The sequence below is a fragment of the Heteronotia binoei genome, chromosome 5 (genome assembly GCF_032191835.1).
Source record: "Heteronotia binoei isolate CCM8104 ecotype False Entrance Well chromosome 5, APGP_CSIRO_Hbin_v1, whole genome shotgun sequence".
NCBI classification, from domain to species: domain Eukaryota; kingdom Metazoa; phylum Chordata; class Lepidosauria; order Squamata; family Gekkonidae; genus Heteronotia; species Heteronotia binoei.
Genome location: NC_083227.1, coordinates 31,380,135 through 31,397,708, shown reverse-complemented (window position 1 = coordinate 31,397,708; position 17,574 = coordinate 31,380,135). Strand labels below are relative to the sequence as shown.

The 17,574-nt window shown below is 46.1% G+C and overlaps 1 pseudogene; it reads left to right on the top strand.

Moving 5' to 3' along the window:
• The first annotated feature begins 17,410 nt into the window (after positions 1–17,410).
• On the top strand, positions 17,411–17,574 carry LOC132571911 (small nuclear ribonucleoprotein F-like; annotated as a pseudogene).

Genomic DNA, 17,574 nt, shown 5'->3' with positions numbered 1-17,574 from the left:
TCGGAGTGGTTTACAATCTCCTTTCCCTTCCGCTCTGCATAACAGGCACATTGTGAGGTAAGTGGGACTGAGAGACCTGGCTGCATGTGGAGGAGTGGGGAATCAAACTGGGTTCTCTAGTTCAGAATCCGCTATTCTTAACCACTACACCAAACTGGCTCTCTTAAAGGTCATGAGTATAGACCCTAGGGCTAGGGTTGCCAAGTCCAATTCAAGAAATATCTGGGGACTTTGGGGGTGGAGCCAGGAAACTTTGGGGGAGGAGCCAGGAGACATTAGGGGTGGAGCCAAGATCAAGGCTGTGACAAACATAATTGAACTCCAAGGGAGTTCTGGCCATTACATTTAAAGGGACGGCACACCTTTTCACTTCCTTCCTTCCATAGGAAATCATGAAGGATAGGGGCACCTTCTTTTGGGGCTCATAGAATTGGACCCCATGGTCCAATCTTTTTGAAACTTGGAGGGTATTTTGGGGAGAGGCACTAGATGCTATACTGAAAATTTGGTGCCTCTACCCCAAAAAACAGCCCCTCCACAGCCCCAGATACCCACAGATCAATTCTCCATGATTTTCTATGGGAATAAATCTCCATAGGGAATAATAAGCCTTCCCAGCAGGCATTTCCCTCCCCTCCCCCCGTTTTCTGATGACCCTGAAGCGGGGGGAGGGCCTCCAAACCGGGGGATCCCCTGCCCCCACCTGGGGATTGGCAACCCTACCTAGGGCATACTGAGCCTTTCAACTCTTTCTTCTCTGGCTTCCTCTCTTTGGTTTAGCCATGTCCATCAGACCCCCAGCTCACCTCAGAGATGTGTCTGAGACCATTCAAGTGGCAGCAACTAAAAAGGCAGGGTCTGCAAAGCTGCCTCTGAGGAAACCACAAGGAGGGAGAGCGAGGGCCTCTGCAGAGCACAAAAGTATGTCTTGGAGCTTGAGTGATAGCCCTCAAGTTATCCAGCAGAGCAACACGCACCAAGAGCTGTGTGGTGGCCTCTAATTCTGAAAGGTGGGGGGCAGGGGTTTTTCTTTGCACATAGGGTCACACACAAGGCCTCCAAGCATAGCCACAGCTGCCTTATGGCTGGTCTGTTTCCCCCCCTCCCAAACCACAGCTTTTGCTTGTTTAAAAAAAAAATAGCAGATCTATTCCTGAGACACAGCACTGTGGTAAACTATGTGATGGTACTCAACTCCAGTCATCTCCTGAACACTCAATCCCAGATACTGAAGTGGCATTCTCTCAAGTTTTTAAATGAATTCCCCATACATACTGCCTCTTTATTTTTGCCTAGGCTGCGGGGTTGTTTTGTAGAAAAAAGGTGGTGGAGCTCACGCAGGGATTGTTATGCAGCTGCACCTACTATTCAATGGACAAGGTGGGAAGGAGGAGGTAGAACTGTCAGAAAGGTTCAGGAGCTGTGCTGCTGTGAGCTCCCGCTGAATCTGAGGCCTGGCTGCAACTAGTATTATAAGCAAAGTTACAAAAGACATCACCCTGCTTCAGAGCTTCTTTGAAGGAACTTAGCTGGCTACCCTAGATGGCCCCAGAATGGAAATTCTTATGTTCTCTACAGGAATCTGCTTTTTAGTGCAGGTCAACAGTGAAGAATTTGTGGCTCTATAGTAGTACACTGACACTTTGTGACCAATTTCACACTCACCTTAGGCTGCTCTCACATTTTCTTCTCAGCGCAGCTTCCTTTAGATTCCCCACTATCTGCCTCGGGGCTGCAGCAAACACCGGTGTTTTCACGCAGCAAACAGAAACTGGTTACAGCTGAGGGCCTCATGGCATGGGGGGCTGCTGAATACAATTTCTTTTACTAAATTTCAAGTTTTACACATTTGGCAGGGGGTGTAATATTTTGGGGGGCCTGACCTGGATGTTCCAAGCTAGCCCAGTCTCATCAGATCTCAGAAGCTAAGCAGGATTGGCCCTGGTTAGTGCTTGGAATGGATGGACAACCACCAAGGAAGGTCCAGGATTGCTACACAGAGGCAGACAATGGCAAACCACCTCTGAATATCTCTTGCCCTGAGAAACTCAACTCTATGGAGTCACCATACGTTGGTTGCAATTTGGTGGCCCTTTCCACCACCAATAGGAACCCAACATCCAGGTGGTACCTGGAGATCTGCTATTACAATTGACCTCTAGATGACTAAGGAGGGAAAAAGGCTGCTTTGCAAGGTGGACTTTATGGCATTATTCCCTGTTGAGGTCTCTCCTACCTCAAACCCCACCCTTCCCAGACCTAGCCCCAAATTCTCCATGTTTTCTCCAATCCAGAGCTGGCAACCCTAACCACCAGTGCTATGAGGCCTCTTAAAGTTGTCTTAGGCCCACTGCATGTCCAAATCTAGCTTTGGCTGGGTTAAGTCCCTAATATCTGTAGTCAGGGATGGAATTCTAGCAGGAGCTCCTTTGCATATTAGGCCACACACCCCTGATGCAGCCAATCCTCTAAGAGCTTACAAAAAAGAGCCTTGTAAGCTCTTGGAGGTTTGGCTATATCAGGGGGTGTGGCCTAATATGTAAAGGAGCTCCTGCTAGAATTTGACTCCTGTCTGAAGTTAAAAGATTTGGGTAGATGTGGGTGCAGAAGGTTCTTCACTGCCTACTGCCAGTAAAAATGGATGTTGTTGTTCAGTCGCACAGTCGAGTCTGGACCAAGTCACGCCTGTCTTCCACCATCCTCCAAAGTCTTCTCAAATGGATAGTACTGACCAAATTGGAGCGTGATTTTATATAATGTAGCTGCAAGCAACATCATGAGGAATACGTGAAAATGACTGATTTTTCTCTTTTTGTCAATACGCTTTTTTAGAGGGTCTGGTCACTGCATGCTTATTTTCTGTTCATCTCTTAACCACGTGTGTGGTGTCTGCCCAGCCTGGCTATTTGCTGTGTGGTGTGAGAGACTGTTTTGTGGCCTTCTCTACTGCAGAAAAATTTAAGAGGGGAGATTAGATAAAGGTAAACGGTTTCCGTGAAGGACCTTAAGATACGGTCTATTGCTGCATTGTCCGGAAGCATGAGGTCAAGCCAGCTTCATTTACAGGGCCCACAATGGACAAGATGACTGAAAAGAGGAAACGAATGAATGTCCTACTCCAAGTGAGGAGGTGGTTGGGGCTCAAAACACAAAATGGTCTTGTGGCTCTTAGAAGTTGTTAATGTTGTTCATGTAAGAACATAAGAGAAGCCATGTTGGATCAAGCCAGTGGCCCATCCAGTCCGACACTCTGTGTCACACAGTGGCCAAAAACCAGATGCCATCGTGCCCACCAGACATGATACAAATTCATAGCTTAAAACAACAAATTTAAAATTGTAAGAAGGGCTTCTAGCCCAGCATCTGGGATTTGTGGAGCCCAGACAATCCATAAGTGGCAACCCAGGAAAGGGCCTTCTCTGTTGTGGCACCAAAATTATGGCATTTCTTCCCCCTGAACAATTTATCTTCCCACCCCATTGTTGTCTTCTGCCAGCAGGTGAAAACTTTTCAGCTTTGTCTGGCATTCCCTCATTGGTATCACTCATTTATGTATTTTGTTTAGTTATTTATAATTGCTTGTATATGGCAGTCCCCCAGGTAGCTGTGAGGTGCAGAGCTTACCAAAATAGCATCTCTTGATTCTAGGACATCACATCTAGGTAACCACCACAATGTCATGGGATGCTCTCGAATTCATTTTTGAAGCCAATCAATCAAGCAACCTATCATCAGAGTTACACTTTAACCAGTGGGAGACAGAAATGGGGAGACAAACACTACGAGGGAGTGCTCCAAAATCTTTTGTCCAGATGATTCATGACTTTGGCGCAGCTCAGAGACAGAGCATCTTCTTTGGATGCAAAAAGTCCTGGGTTCCATCCCCAGCATCTCTCATTAAATGGATAAGGTAGAATATGATGTGCAAGACCTCCACCCAAGACCATGGCAGAGTTACTGCCAGTCAGAGAAGACAATATTAAAGACCGACCAAAGCCATGTCACACTGCAGCAGACCAGACTGCTCTTCATAGACTAATGTAGCCTTGTACACACAACCTCTCTCTGTGTTGTCTGAATATATGGAAAGGAACAGCTGGCATGAGCATTCAGCCTCTGTCCCTTGCCTCTTTGTGATTAAGAACATAAGAATATAAAAGAAGGCATGTTGGATTTGTCCAGTGACCCATCCGGTCCAACACTCTGGGTCACACAGTGGCCAAAACCCAGGTGCCATCAGGAGATTAACCAGCAGGGCCAGAACTCCAGAAGCCCTCCGACTGTTGCCTCCCAAGCACCAAGGACACAGAGCTTCACTGCCCCAGTACATCTTGTGGCTAAGAATCACTGATGGACCTCTGCTCTGTATGTTTATCCAATCCTCTCTTGAAGCTATCTGTGTTTGTAGCTACCACCAGTTCCTGCAGCAGTGAATTCTACGTGATTGCTGGCTCAAGAGCATGATAGATACATGCAGAGGCAGCGCAGCGTCCACATGTATGCTCCCTCCCCTGGATCAGCAATGTTTGGAAAGCAGTGTCCCTGATCAGATGGGAGGGAGTGTAGGCATGGACACTATCCTCACACATAGGCACAATGCCTATGAGCCAGCAATCATGTGGAGTCAGGAAGCAAGGCCAGAAATGCTCATGCCCACTCTCCTTCTCTGCACCACATGCAATCAATGCACAGAGGAGTTAGCATAAGGCAGCTTCCTGTTTTCATGTAAGCAAGTCAAACTACATATCAGATATTACAGAGCCCTGGATCTTCTATGTATAATTTGGTATCTGTTTCTTTCAGTTGAGGCCTACAGTTAAGATTAGGGATGCCAATCCCCAGATGGGGGCAGGGGATCCTCTGGTTTGGAGGCCCTCCCCCCATTTCAGGGTCATCAGAAAGTGGTGGTGAGGGAGGGAAATGTCTGCTGGACACTCCATTATTCCCTATGAAGACCGATTTCCATAGGGTATAATGGGGTATTGATCCACAGGTATCTGGGTTTCGGGGGGGGGCTGTTTTTTTGTGGTAAAGGCACCAAATTTGCAGCATAGCAAATTTAAAAAAATTAGACCAGGGGTTCAATTCTATGAGCCCCAAAAGAAGGTGCCCCATCCTTCATTATTTCCAATGGAGGGAAGGCATTTAAAAGGTGTGCAGTCCCTTTATATGTGAGGGCCAGAACTCCCTTTGGAGTTCAGTCATGCTTGCCACACCCTTGCTCCTGGCTCCACCCCCAAAGTCTCCTGCTCCACCCCCAAAGTCCCCAGATATTTCTTGAATTAGACTTGGCAACCCTAGATAAGATAGTGTAATCAACCTTAAGATGACGCCTGAAGATTTCCCAATTTAGGTTTGCCAATCCCCAGGTGGGGGCAGAGGATCCCCCGGTTTGGAGGCCCTCCCCCATTTCAGGGTAATCAGAAAGCAGGAGGGGGAGGGAAATGTCTGCTGGAGTTCAATCATGCTTGTCACAATCTTGCTGCTGGATCCACCCCCGAAGTCCCCAGATATTTCTTCAATTGTGCCTGGCAACCCTAGACAAGACTAAATGTGAATCACAAATTTATAAAAGGATACACACAAAGTAATCAGCTCTTCTAATATGCAGCACAAGTCCCATTCATATCTCTAACACATAAATTTCAAAACGTTGCTACAGTGGGACCATAATGAGTTGTCCAGTTGGCCGGTGATCGATGCCACAGTCTGGTTTCGAATATCTTGATCTCCAGCTGTTTTCTAACAAGAGCACTGTCTTCTTAACCTGTAAATTTTTTTCAGTAGAGGAAAAGTAATTCAAAAGATGGAACACCTTAAGCTTCCAACATTTAGTATCGGGTTTCATAAAAATTTCTTCAAACAGGCATCTTCCCCCATACAAAACCCCCCAAATATCACCTCTTTCCCACCCACCCCATGTCATGAGCAGGAAGCCTCATTTTTTTCAGCGGAGTCTGGTTTAATAGATGTCAATCAAAGACAGGAAACAGAGTGTCCTCCCCTGAATTTGCACATCACACTCTGCCTCCGCCCATCACCAATATGTATTTCATTTCTCTCAACCGTGGCCCTTGGTCATAAGGGTGCCATGGATGGCAAAACAGCACAGCTGATATTTGCTCTGATCACAGGTAAGTGGGGGAGGGGATATGTGAAGGGAGGAGTCCGACCCCTTCTGCGCACTGCGGTGTGTTTGTGAATGCATGGTGAAGGTTATGGTACAGAAGGTCTAAATGCCTTTTCCTTTCTCACAGTTTCTCGGGCCCAGGATCTTGTGGTCTCCCAGCCCAGCTCTGCTCAAGGGAGAGAAGGCAGCTCCGTCACCCTGAGGTGCTCTTACAACTACACCTCAGAGCCAAAGATAGGCAGCTACCAGTGGGTGAAGGATCCGGGCCTGATGGTCAAAAACTCCTCCCAGGAATTCATGGAGCGGGTGAATTACATCTCAGACCTAGAATTCCTTTTGATGAAAAAAGCAGATCTAGAGATAAGGGATCTGAGACCTTCTGACTCGGGGTTGTATCGATGTGTGGTCAACATTCATGGTCTACGGGAGATTTCAGGGAAGGGGACTGAGCTTCAAGTGATAAGAACAGGTGAGTTGGAGAATTCAAAATGCCTCAATTTCACTGGAGGTAAAGGAGGTATAATAGCAGAGAATCAGGTCTCTTGAGTGATGCTGGAGTTGATTTCCTCTGCCAAGAGAAGTCCCTCAGGAAGACACCTGCCACTCCAGAATACATGCCATGTTCCTGTTGGTGCCCTCAACATTTTATTATTATCAGGATATAATAGTTGGACTTTTCAGAAGGTTCTGTGGCTGTTTCAAGAGTATGAGTCCAGTATATTTATTTAAATTATTTATAGACTGCTTTTCTCACATGGACTCAAGGTGGATTACACATAGCGAGTCAATACAATCAATAAAATGAGTAACTAATGCATTAGGATATTAGAAGACTGGAACCACCAGAAAGAAAATGTAGCGTAGCATAAATGTTAACATGACACATTAAGTGGTACAGAAATGACATAATAGGATCTTGTTTACAATATGCTCTCTATAGCAGAAAAGACTTAAGTCCCTATCATTTATTCACGTAGATTTGTGAAACCATTTTGTATTACCTGTGCAGAAAAGCCCTCTTAAATAGTTCAATTTTGTATAGTTTGCAGAAGGCCAGGAGAGTGGACCTTTCCTGATATCCTCTCCAGGTGGGAGCCACAATGGAGAAAGCACACGTCGTTGATTGTGCCCATTTGCAGGCTGGCATGGAGTAGTTGTGGCCGAGTATAGAAAGAGAGGTGGTTCCATAGATAAGAGGGGCCAAGACCTTAAGCTAAGTTCAGTAACAAATGGGCGTCCAATGAAAGGTTTGCAGAATGAGAGTTATATGCAGGCTTCCTCTAGCTCCCACTAATAGCTAAGCCATGGCATTCTGGACCAGCTGGAGTTTCCAAATTGATTTTTTAGGGGGAGACCAATGTACAGTGCATTACTGTATAGTTTCAGGGTTACCATGTGTCACATACAGGGGACCAGAGAGGCCCTCTAAGCAGCAGTGCCAACCTTTTTGGCACCAGGGACCGGTTTTGTGGAAGACAGTTTTTCCACGGACTGGGGAGGGGTGGTGGTTTTAGGATTATACAATTGTGCACTTTATTTCCATTAGTTTAGTGTGATGGTTAAGTATGCGGACTCTTATCTGGGAGAACTGGGTTTGATTTCCCACTTGCAGCTGCTGGAATGGCCTTGGGTCAGCCATTGCTATTGCAGGAGTTGTCCTTGAAAGGGCAGCTGCTGTGAGAGCCCTCTCAGCCCCACCCACCTCACAGGGTATTTGTCATGGGGGAGGAAGATAAAGGAGATTGTGACCACTTTGAGACTCTGAAATTCGGAGTGGAGGGCAGGATGTAAATCCAATGTTGTATTATTATTATTATTATTATTATTATTACTACTACTACATTGTAATATATAATGAAATAATTATACAACTCACGGCCCAGTTGCTAACAGGTCATGGACCAGTACTAGTCCACAGCCTGGGGTTGGGGACCCCTGGTCTACGGGCTGCCACCACTCTGGCATGGGGCTGACTGAGAGGACTTAGAGCAACCACCCAACCCCTGTCTTCCTTCTCAGCAAACCTTTTATCTGTGACCAAAGAGACATGAGGACCCAGGCAGTATAACAATACGTTTATTGTAAGTACTTAAGAACAAACAAGTGGGTTGTAAAACTATTAGTGCAACAGTGAAAAAGGAAAAAGCAGTAAAGATGATTAAAAGAAAGCCAAAAGCCCTGACACAACTAACTATACATTCCCTTCTTCTGATTACAATCTAATTCACCCTTCTTTGGATGAGGGAACTCTCCTAGCTGCAGCCTCTCCCCAGCTCAGCCTTTCCAAAGAGAATACTCCTCACTCTCTAGCTAGGTCTTTAATTTTTGTTCTTCACTGGGCAAGTTTTCTCTCCAAAATTTCTGCCCACCCAATCAGAGGAACAGAAGGGATCCTGGGAGATTAGGGTTGCCAAGTCCAATTCAAGAAATATCAGGGGACTTTTGGGGTGGAGCCAGGAGACATTAGGGGTGGAGCCAAGATCAAGGCTGTGACAAGCAGAATTGAACTCCAAAGAGAGTTCTGGCCATCACATTTAAAGGGACGGCAGACCTTTTCAATTCCTTCCTTCCATAGGAAATAATGAATAGGGGCACCTTCTTTTGGGGCTTATAAAATTGGACCCCCTGGTCCAAACTTTTTGAAACTTGGGGGGTATTTTGGGGAGAAGCACTAGATGCTGTACTGAAAATTTGGTGCCTCTACCCCCAAAAACAGCCCTCCCCAGAGCCCCAGATACCCGTGGATCAATTATCCATGATTTTCTATGGGAATAAATCTCCATAGGGAATAACAGAGTTCCCTGCAGACATTTCCCTCCCCTTCCCCCGCTTTCTGACAACCCTGAAGCAGGGGGAGGGCCTCCAAACTAGGGGATCCCCTGCCCCCACCTGGGGATTGGCAACCCTATGGGAGATGTAGACCCACAGTAACTTCCAAGTAGGCTTCTCCAGGCCCACTAGGCCTCATGGTCTAAATGCAGGGCATGACACCATGGCATGGATCCAGTTGGTCAGGTGTATCTAGGTATGGGGCCATTTTATGGGCTAGGCTGAGTTGGAAGAAAGCCTTTTTTGCAGGTGTATTAACTTCCTCCTCTAGTAATAAAGCGGGATCCAGTGTGACCCCAAGACTTTTAACTGAAGCAGCAAGTAGGCAGAAAGAAGATGTTGGGCAGAAAGGGAGGCCTGACATTGCTGACTGGCAATGAAAACAAAAAAAGACCCCCCTTTAATAGATGCTTCATGTGTGAAAATGGGACAGTGAAGCTTTCATGGCATGCAGGTAAATAACATCAGCTGGTATCTGTTATTCATCAATCTGATATTAAAGAGAAGGTGAGTGGAACTGACCAATTTAAAACCTGGCAATTTTAGGTTGGCTTGTAAGGCTGCCAATTCCAGGTTGGGAAATTCCTAGAGATTGGTGTGGGAAGGTTGAGGTGGGGAGAGATCTCAACAGGGTATAGTGTCATAGAGTCTAACATCCAAAGCAGCCATTTTCTCCAGAGGAACTGATCTCTATAGTCTAGAAATCTATTTGAATTCCAGGAGATCTCCAGGCTCAACCTAGAAGGTGGTATTATTATCCTTGGTGTTATTTGCCCTGTAATTCAGATGTGGGTTGGAAAGGTCTGAGGCTAAGAGAGAGTGGCTTTTCTAGAAACTTTGGGGCAGAGGGGAGTTTGAATTAGGGCTCACAGCCGGAAAAGATGCTCTTATTCTCTGTACTGCACCAGCTTTTTAATGTCTTTTCCTCAGGGCTTTTTTTGAGCAGGAATGCAGTTCCAGCTGGCTTGGTGTCAGGGGTGTGTGGCCTAATATGCAAATTATCTCCTGCTGGGATTTTTCTTTTTAAAAAGCTCCGTGTGAAACAATGGTGATGTAAGGGATGTGTGGCGTAGTATGCAAATGAGTTCCTACTGTGCTTTTTCTACCACCCCCTCCCTGCTTTTCCTCATGTCTCCTTCATAATCATTCTTATATTTTCTCTAGCTCAGGCTCTTGTGGTCTCCCAATCCAGCTCTGCTCAAGGCACTGAAGGTGGTTCCATTACCCTGCGTTGCTCTTACCACTTACACTTTGAGCCAAAGGTTGGAAGCTATCAGTGGGTGAAGGATCCCGGCCTGGTGGTCAAAAGCACCTCCCAGGAATTCATGGGGAGGGTGAACTGCACCTCAGATCAAGGCTTCCTTTTGGAGAAGAGAGCAGATATAGAGATAAAGGATCTCAGACTTAATGATTCAGGGATGTATCATTGTGTGGTGAGCATCTACGGTCTACAGGAGACCTCGGGGAACGGGACTGGACTTCAGGTGACAAGAGCAGGTGAGCTGATGGAAATTCAAGATGCCCAGGTTCCACAGGAGGGTAAGTGGAATCTGTTAACAGAACAGGCAATTTGAGAACCTTTTGGCTGTTTGAAATAGGGATCCAAAGTTAGAGCAAGAGAAACTCCTACTTCATGGAAATAGATTCAGATAGGTAGCTATATGTTGGTCTGAAGCAATAGAACAAAGTTTGAGTTTAATAAGCTTTCCTGCGTGTGCACACTTCAATGAAATGTGCGCGCACAGAAAAGCTCATGCCCGGATTTCAGTTTGTTGGTCTTGAAGATGTCACTGGACTCAGACTTTGTTCTATTACTTTATACAAAGGAAGAGTAACAGTGCAGTCCTAAACAGAGTTACCCCATGGACTTCAATGGACTTAGAAGAGTGTAACTTTGGTTAGGATTGCACTGTTAAACACATAATGATGCGCAGGGCTTTTTTTTTTTGGTAGAAAAAGCCCAGCAGGAACTCATTTGCACATTAGGCCACACCCCCTGATGCCAAGCTAGCCGGAACTGCGTTCCTTTGCGTTTCTGCTCAGAAAAAGCCCTGACGTTGTGGGAATGTTTAAGACTGTAATTTTTGTGAAGGTACTGATGTAGGGTTGCCAATCCCCAGGTGGGGGCAGGGGTTCCCCCAGTTTGGAGGCCCTCCCCCCCGCTTCAGGGTCATCAGAAAGCAGAGGGGGGGAATGCCTGCTGCACACTCCATTATTCCCAATGGAAACTGATTCCCATTGGGTTTAATGTAGAATTGATCTGCAGGTATCTAGGGTTCTGGAGGGGATGCTGTTTGAGGTAAATTTTCAGCATAGCATCCAGTGCCTCTCCTCAAAACACCCTCCAAGTTTCAAAAAGATTGGACCAGGGGGTCCAATTCTATGAGCCCCAAAAGAAGGTGCCCCTATCCTTCATTATTTCCAATGGGGGGAAGGCATTTAAAGGGTGTGCGGTCTCTTTAAATGTGATGGTCAGAACTCCCTTTGGAGTTCAATTGTGCTTGTCACAACCTTGCTCCTGGCTCCACCCCCAAAATTCCCAGGTATTTCTTGAATTGGACTTGGCATCCCTATACAGATGATAGCCACTCATGTCAATCTTGACTCCAGTGTTTTTAAAATGTTAGCTGATAATAATAGTTCAGTAAGTTAAAATATTGTTTACATTTGGTTTGCTTTAGGCTTTTGAGTTTGCTGTTCTACTGGGTTTAGCCATTCTTCTGATGCTACTTGATTTTATCTTTACTAGTCATTTATGGGATTAGTCTGTCTTTCTTCCTGAGAGGACTCAAGGCAGATTACAGAATTAGAAAAAAGTGCAATAAAGAATAGGTTGGTATAAACAATGCAATAAAAGTGGCCTTTATTTTCTCAAGACGTTATAACTCTCAATAAAATGCCATCCTGAACAATTCTGGTATATGAGATCGTTCAATAGATCTACAGATGATCTTGTTCTATCCCATTGTTAAACAGCCTTGTGAAGATTCTGCGAACAACTGGTATGCAATCACTTCCAACAAATAAAGGTCATTTTCCTCCTTGCGAGGATTCCAGAGCTCCCTGGTTTTGGCAAAGCTGTGTCGTTGGTCACCCCAGGGTAGTCCAATCTCATCAGATCTCAGAAGCTGAACAGGGTCAGTCTTGGGATGGGAGACCTCCAAGGAATACCAGGGTCATGATGCAGAGGCAGGCAATGGCCAACCACCTCTGAAGTCTCTTGCCTTGAAAACCCCACAGGGTCACCAAAAGTCAACTTTGACTTGATGGCACTTTCCATTACTACTAGTTGTTGGTGCAAATAACTTCAGTGCTTATAAAGGCTTCGATTTAGGTATCGTGGCGTGTAGCCACTCACATGACATCCTCCATAAAATCAGGGGTGGAATTCTAGCAGGAGCTCCTTTGCATATTAGGCCACACACCCCTAATGTAGCCAATCCTCTAAGAGCTGTAAGCCGCATCAGGGGCTGGCCACATCCAGGGCCAGTGCGTGGGAGTAGACCAAGTAGGCCACCGGCTCAGACGCCACTTGGCCTAGGGGCGCCCGCTCTCCCAGCACCTGCTGCCTCCCCACCCGTTCGCCTTGCTATGCTCACTGCAGCCACCTCCCCGCAGCCACCTTTCCTCGCCTGCCGCCGCTTGCCTCCTCGCCCGCCTCTCCGCTGCCTCCCCGTACCCGCCTTCCCTTGCCTGCTGCCACTTACCTCCTTCCCCGCTGCCGCCGCCACCTCCCCTCGCCCATTGTCACCTCCCCGTGCCTGCCGCCACATGCCTAAGCTTCAAGAGGAGCCCGGCGTGCAAACGGGGCCAGATCCGCCTGGTTTCGTCTCCTCGTGCTGCAGGGAGGCAGAGCAGGGTCGGGCATTTGCTCGCCGGGTTCCCCGAGAGGAGCCCAGCATGCAAATGGATCCCAGCGCCAAAAACTGCACTCTTTGGAGGCTTCCAAGGAAGCCTCCAAAAAGTGTAGTGGAAGGGGAAAGCGGCCTCACGATGACGTCACATAGTGATGTCATTGTGGCGCGCGCTATTGCATGCGCAGGAAAAAAAAGGGAGCTGGGAGGGTGAGGGGACCAGCGCAGGGGTCTGCCTCTAGCAGCAGAACCCTTAGCACCAGCCCTGGCCACATCAGGGATGTGTGGCATAATATGCACAGGAGCTCCTGCTAGTATTCCACCCCTGCATAAAATTATTTATATACAATTTTTAAAAACCACCTATACCTTGCCTGTCCCTATAAATATCTTTGGGGGTGGCTCTCATGGCAGAGATGCTGAGAATAAACAATTGCCTACCTTTTGGGGCCCAGCTTAGGAGCTTTCAGGGGCATTTGGCTGGGTAATGCTGAAAACAGAATGCCAGATTTGGATCTGACCCACCCATCTTACCTCCTAATTCCTTCTCCTCTGAATTGAATTGTCCAGGACCCAAAAATGGAGCCCCAAAGGATGATGTCAACATGGTACTCATTTGGCTTCTTGTGCGAGGTATTCTTTGTACCACTGGGATTGTCACAGTTGCGCTGATGACACGTGCACATTATGCAAACACTGGTGAGTAACTGGGCTCCTTCAAAGCAGGAGAAACCAGCATTTCCAACTCTGCATACTTATTTAACTCGGCAAAAGATGAGATGGCTGGACAGCGTTACTGATGTAACAAACATGAATTTGAGCAGACTTCGGAGGATGGTGGAAGGGGGGCCTGGCGTGACTTTGTCCATGAGGTCGCAAAGAGTCGGACTCGACTGTATGACTGAACAACAACAACATACTTATTTATTCAGACCACTATTATCTGGTATTCTCTCAGGGTGTTTTCGCACTCACCTTCAGCCGGCGCCGCGACCCTCTTGACGACGGAGGATCTGTGCTGATTTCCCACACGAAGCGCTGGAGCAACCAGAAGAGCCGCCAATTTCCGGCGCGAAGCCCGCTCAAACGTAAATCGCCAAGAAGCAGGAAAACGCTTGAGCGGGCTTCGCGCCGGAAATTGGCGGCTCTTCTGGTTGCTCCAGCGCTTCGTGTGGGAAATCAGCACAGATCCTCCGTCGTCAAGAGGGTCGCGGCGCCGGCTGAAGGTGAGTGCGAAAACACCCTCAGTCAAAGAGGCTCCCTTTATAACTAATAGGCAATCAAAAGCCACTGTGGCCATTTCTTTGTTTAAATGTTTTTGTTTTTTTCCGGTTTTAATTCAAGTCGTTTTCATTGCTCTCATTGATTATTTTTCTGTGGGTTTTGGTTTTTTTGTACCGTTTTCACACAGATGCTTTTTAAATACTATATGTAGCACAGGAGCTACAGAGCAAAGTCTCTATTTTCTCTGTTTGCTGAGGCTCTTCCCTTGGGGAGGAAGGGGAGGAATAGCTTGCTTTGCCAGGCTCTCTCAATCACACTGCAGAGCTACTAAGCCAAGCTACTATTGGCTGAGGTTTCCCACACTCCTAGTCCCCTGGAGAAAGAGCCAGAGCTTTGCCCAGTTCCCTGGATCTCATGGGAGAGATACAAAAAAAGCACCTTCAAGACCAAAGAGTGCTAATGTTTTACGCATGGTTTATTTTAAGGGGGTTTTTTTTAATTGTGTTTGTCTGTGTCCTTTATAAACTTTATATCTCTGCTATCTGGTATTACATTTTATGACACACATGGCCCGGCCCAACAAGGTTGCATTTATGTCAGATCTGGCCCTCATTACAAATGGGTTTGGCACTCCTGGTGTAGAGGTTGGGCCAGCCCTGCCAGAGATGCTCATCACAAGGAAACCCTTACCAGGAACACCCACAGACAGAGCAGCCTTGTGGAGAACTACCCTGGATCAGACTGTATTTCAGTTCAATGTTAAGAAACACATGATCAAAACTTCCCTGTTTATTTCTCTTCTTCCCTATTCTAGTTTCCTGCGAGACCCAGAAGAGGCAAAATGACTACAGAGAGAACATTTACAAAACTGCAAACAGAAACTGACTCCAGAGTTCTCTCTGTGCCATGAAGCTCAACTCCCTCATCTTTCTGTCTATTCTAGTAGGCTTTGTTCTTCCCTACCATTGCCAGGCTATGGTTTTACTACAGAGTTTCTGGAGATTACTAGAGATGACTGACATGATGACAGAATTTTAAAAAAAATTATTCCATCCATCAGAGGAATGCTGACTGACAATAGCAGCTGAGAGAGAGAGCTCTCTACCCCCAGCAGAAGTTATATTGTTGAAAAAGAGGTGCTGGAGCTCATTAGCACAACTCATTTGCATAACTCACTTGCATATGCCACATACCCCTAACATCACTGGAAGGTGTACTAAATTATATCAGCTCAGCATCTACCATAAAATGCTTCTTGAATTATAATTGTCATAATAAAACCTTATTCCCATCATACTTTTTAAATTACTTTCTCCTGTGTGGTCACAGTGGCATGATGAAGATTTCCATCTGTCTGCTTTATATGTTTTGGTTATTTCCCCATTTTTTGTGGGGGGAAATATTAGAAACTTTATCAAATCTTAGAGTTCAGCAAAATTCTCAACAGTGAGTTTGAATGGAGCCCAGAAGCAAGTATGGGGGGGAGGGGGGGTTTAAGAAAGAAAGCACAATAAAATTTAGAGGTTCCAGAGCTCCGCTCCTGTGAGCTCCTGTCCAAAATGAGGCCTGGCCCCCAGCAGTGCTGTTCTGCCCCTAAAATATTAAGAAACCCTAGAAAACAATCTTCTGAATTAATTTAGCTAGATAAGGGACTTTCATTTCTCTCACTCATCCACTCTCAGTTGACCAAAAGCCTCTTAACATTCTCTCTTATTATTCCCTATAGCCAAATTGTCTCTCCAGAGTACCTATATAGTGTCTTCTCTTTCTCCTTTCATGTTTCATCTAAAAAAACAAATCCCATCTTTTCAGTAAATAGGGTTGTCAACATTTCACATATTCCCTCTAGGTTTACCTTTAATATCTGTTTGGTTTGGGAAAAAATACCAGCTGGTGTTATTTACCTCAATGCCCTGAAAAGCATCAGTGGCCCATTCCACACATTAAGCTTCTTGTGAAAGGGACACAGTGTACTTTTTCTTCAAGCAACTTGGCAACTCTACATACAGAGTTTTTGGCCTAAGACTTAGGGCCAAACTAAGCAATACATTTGGCCCTTAAACCCCACGCCCAACTGATAGTAACCACCAAAAACAAAGAAACTCTCCTGGGCACCTTAAAGACTAACCATTTCCTCAAGCATAAGCTTTTGTGAGTTAGAGCCCATACATATCATATGAATTAAAATAAACCTCAGGTGGTTTGTGTGTCTGAGCATGTGTATATGTGTATGTGTTTTGAATAGTGGGTTAAAATGCTATGAATGCATTGTGGAGCAGCTGTGCTTCAGTGAACGTCGTCACTGGTTCAAATCCTGACACTGCCAGTTAAAAGGTCAGACAGTAGATGACGTGAAAGACTTCTACCTATGACCCTGGAGAGCCACTGGCAGTCTGAGTAAACTATGCTGGCCTTGATGGACCATGAGTCTGATTCAGCTTTGTGTGTATTAATATATCTTCATGTGTGTTCACATACAAAATACGTTGGTGACTGATGATAACAGCCTACCTGGTTATGTTAGACAAATTTAAGCCAGAAACTGCTGAAAAAATATTTTCAAGAAGTTTCACTTTTAAAAAACTAGGATGAAGTGTTTATTGAAGTTATGGCTAAAGTCCTAAAGCAGGGGTGTCAAACATGCAGCCCGAGGGCCACATCAGGCCCACGAGCAACTGGCTATCATCTGCTTCCTTCTCTCTCTTGCTTCCTTCTGCATCACAGCTTGCTTTGCCAGGCTGGCTCAATCACGCAGGAGCTGTGGAACAAAGCCTCTATTTTCTCCTTTGGCTGAGTCTTCTCACGGAGGAAGGGGCAGTGATCTCACTGCCTAGAGATCTCCTGGAATTACAAGTCATCTCCACATGACAGAGGTCAGTCCTCTCCCCCACATTTATAGCATTACACCTCACTGAGACACCCCTCCCTTTTCAAACTCTGCTCTCCCTAGGCAATTTTAGGGAAGGGCGGTGTGGATGTCCGCACTTTCAGGTGCACATTGTGGTCAGATCCATGCTGGTGCTCTGTTGTTTCCAGAAACTGTAGACCAAAGCCCATTCTGGAAACTTTGGAGCAAAAGAAGAGAAATGACAGGAGAGGAACACGAGGCGGATGAAGTTGTGTAGATGCTCAAAAAAAAATCCCCAAAAGATGGGGTAGAGTCGACTGTTGGTGCTGGGGTACTGTATATCTGGAAGCCTTTTAAATATATGTATTCCATTTAATAAGAGAGCACAGCTCATATTTCATTTTGCATGCCCTGCATGTAAAACATCTTAAAAGGGAAGGCCCGCCCGGAGCTTCTGGTGGACACGTGCGCCACCTGGCAGATAATTTTTGTTGTTACAGCCACTTCCCATTTGGTTGAGTTGCTATGAGTTTGCCACTCAGTCCAAAGCCCTCCCTCAGCAGGCTATGCTGAAGCTGAAATGGGGAAGACAATACAAGAGCTACCTTTTCTCTGTTAAGGGCAACATGAACATGCAGCTTACAGACACAGAAGGATATTCAGATTGTGCATTCTGGGGATCTTGGTGA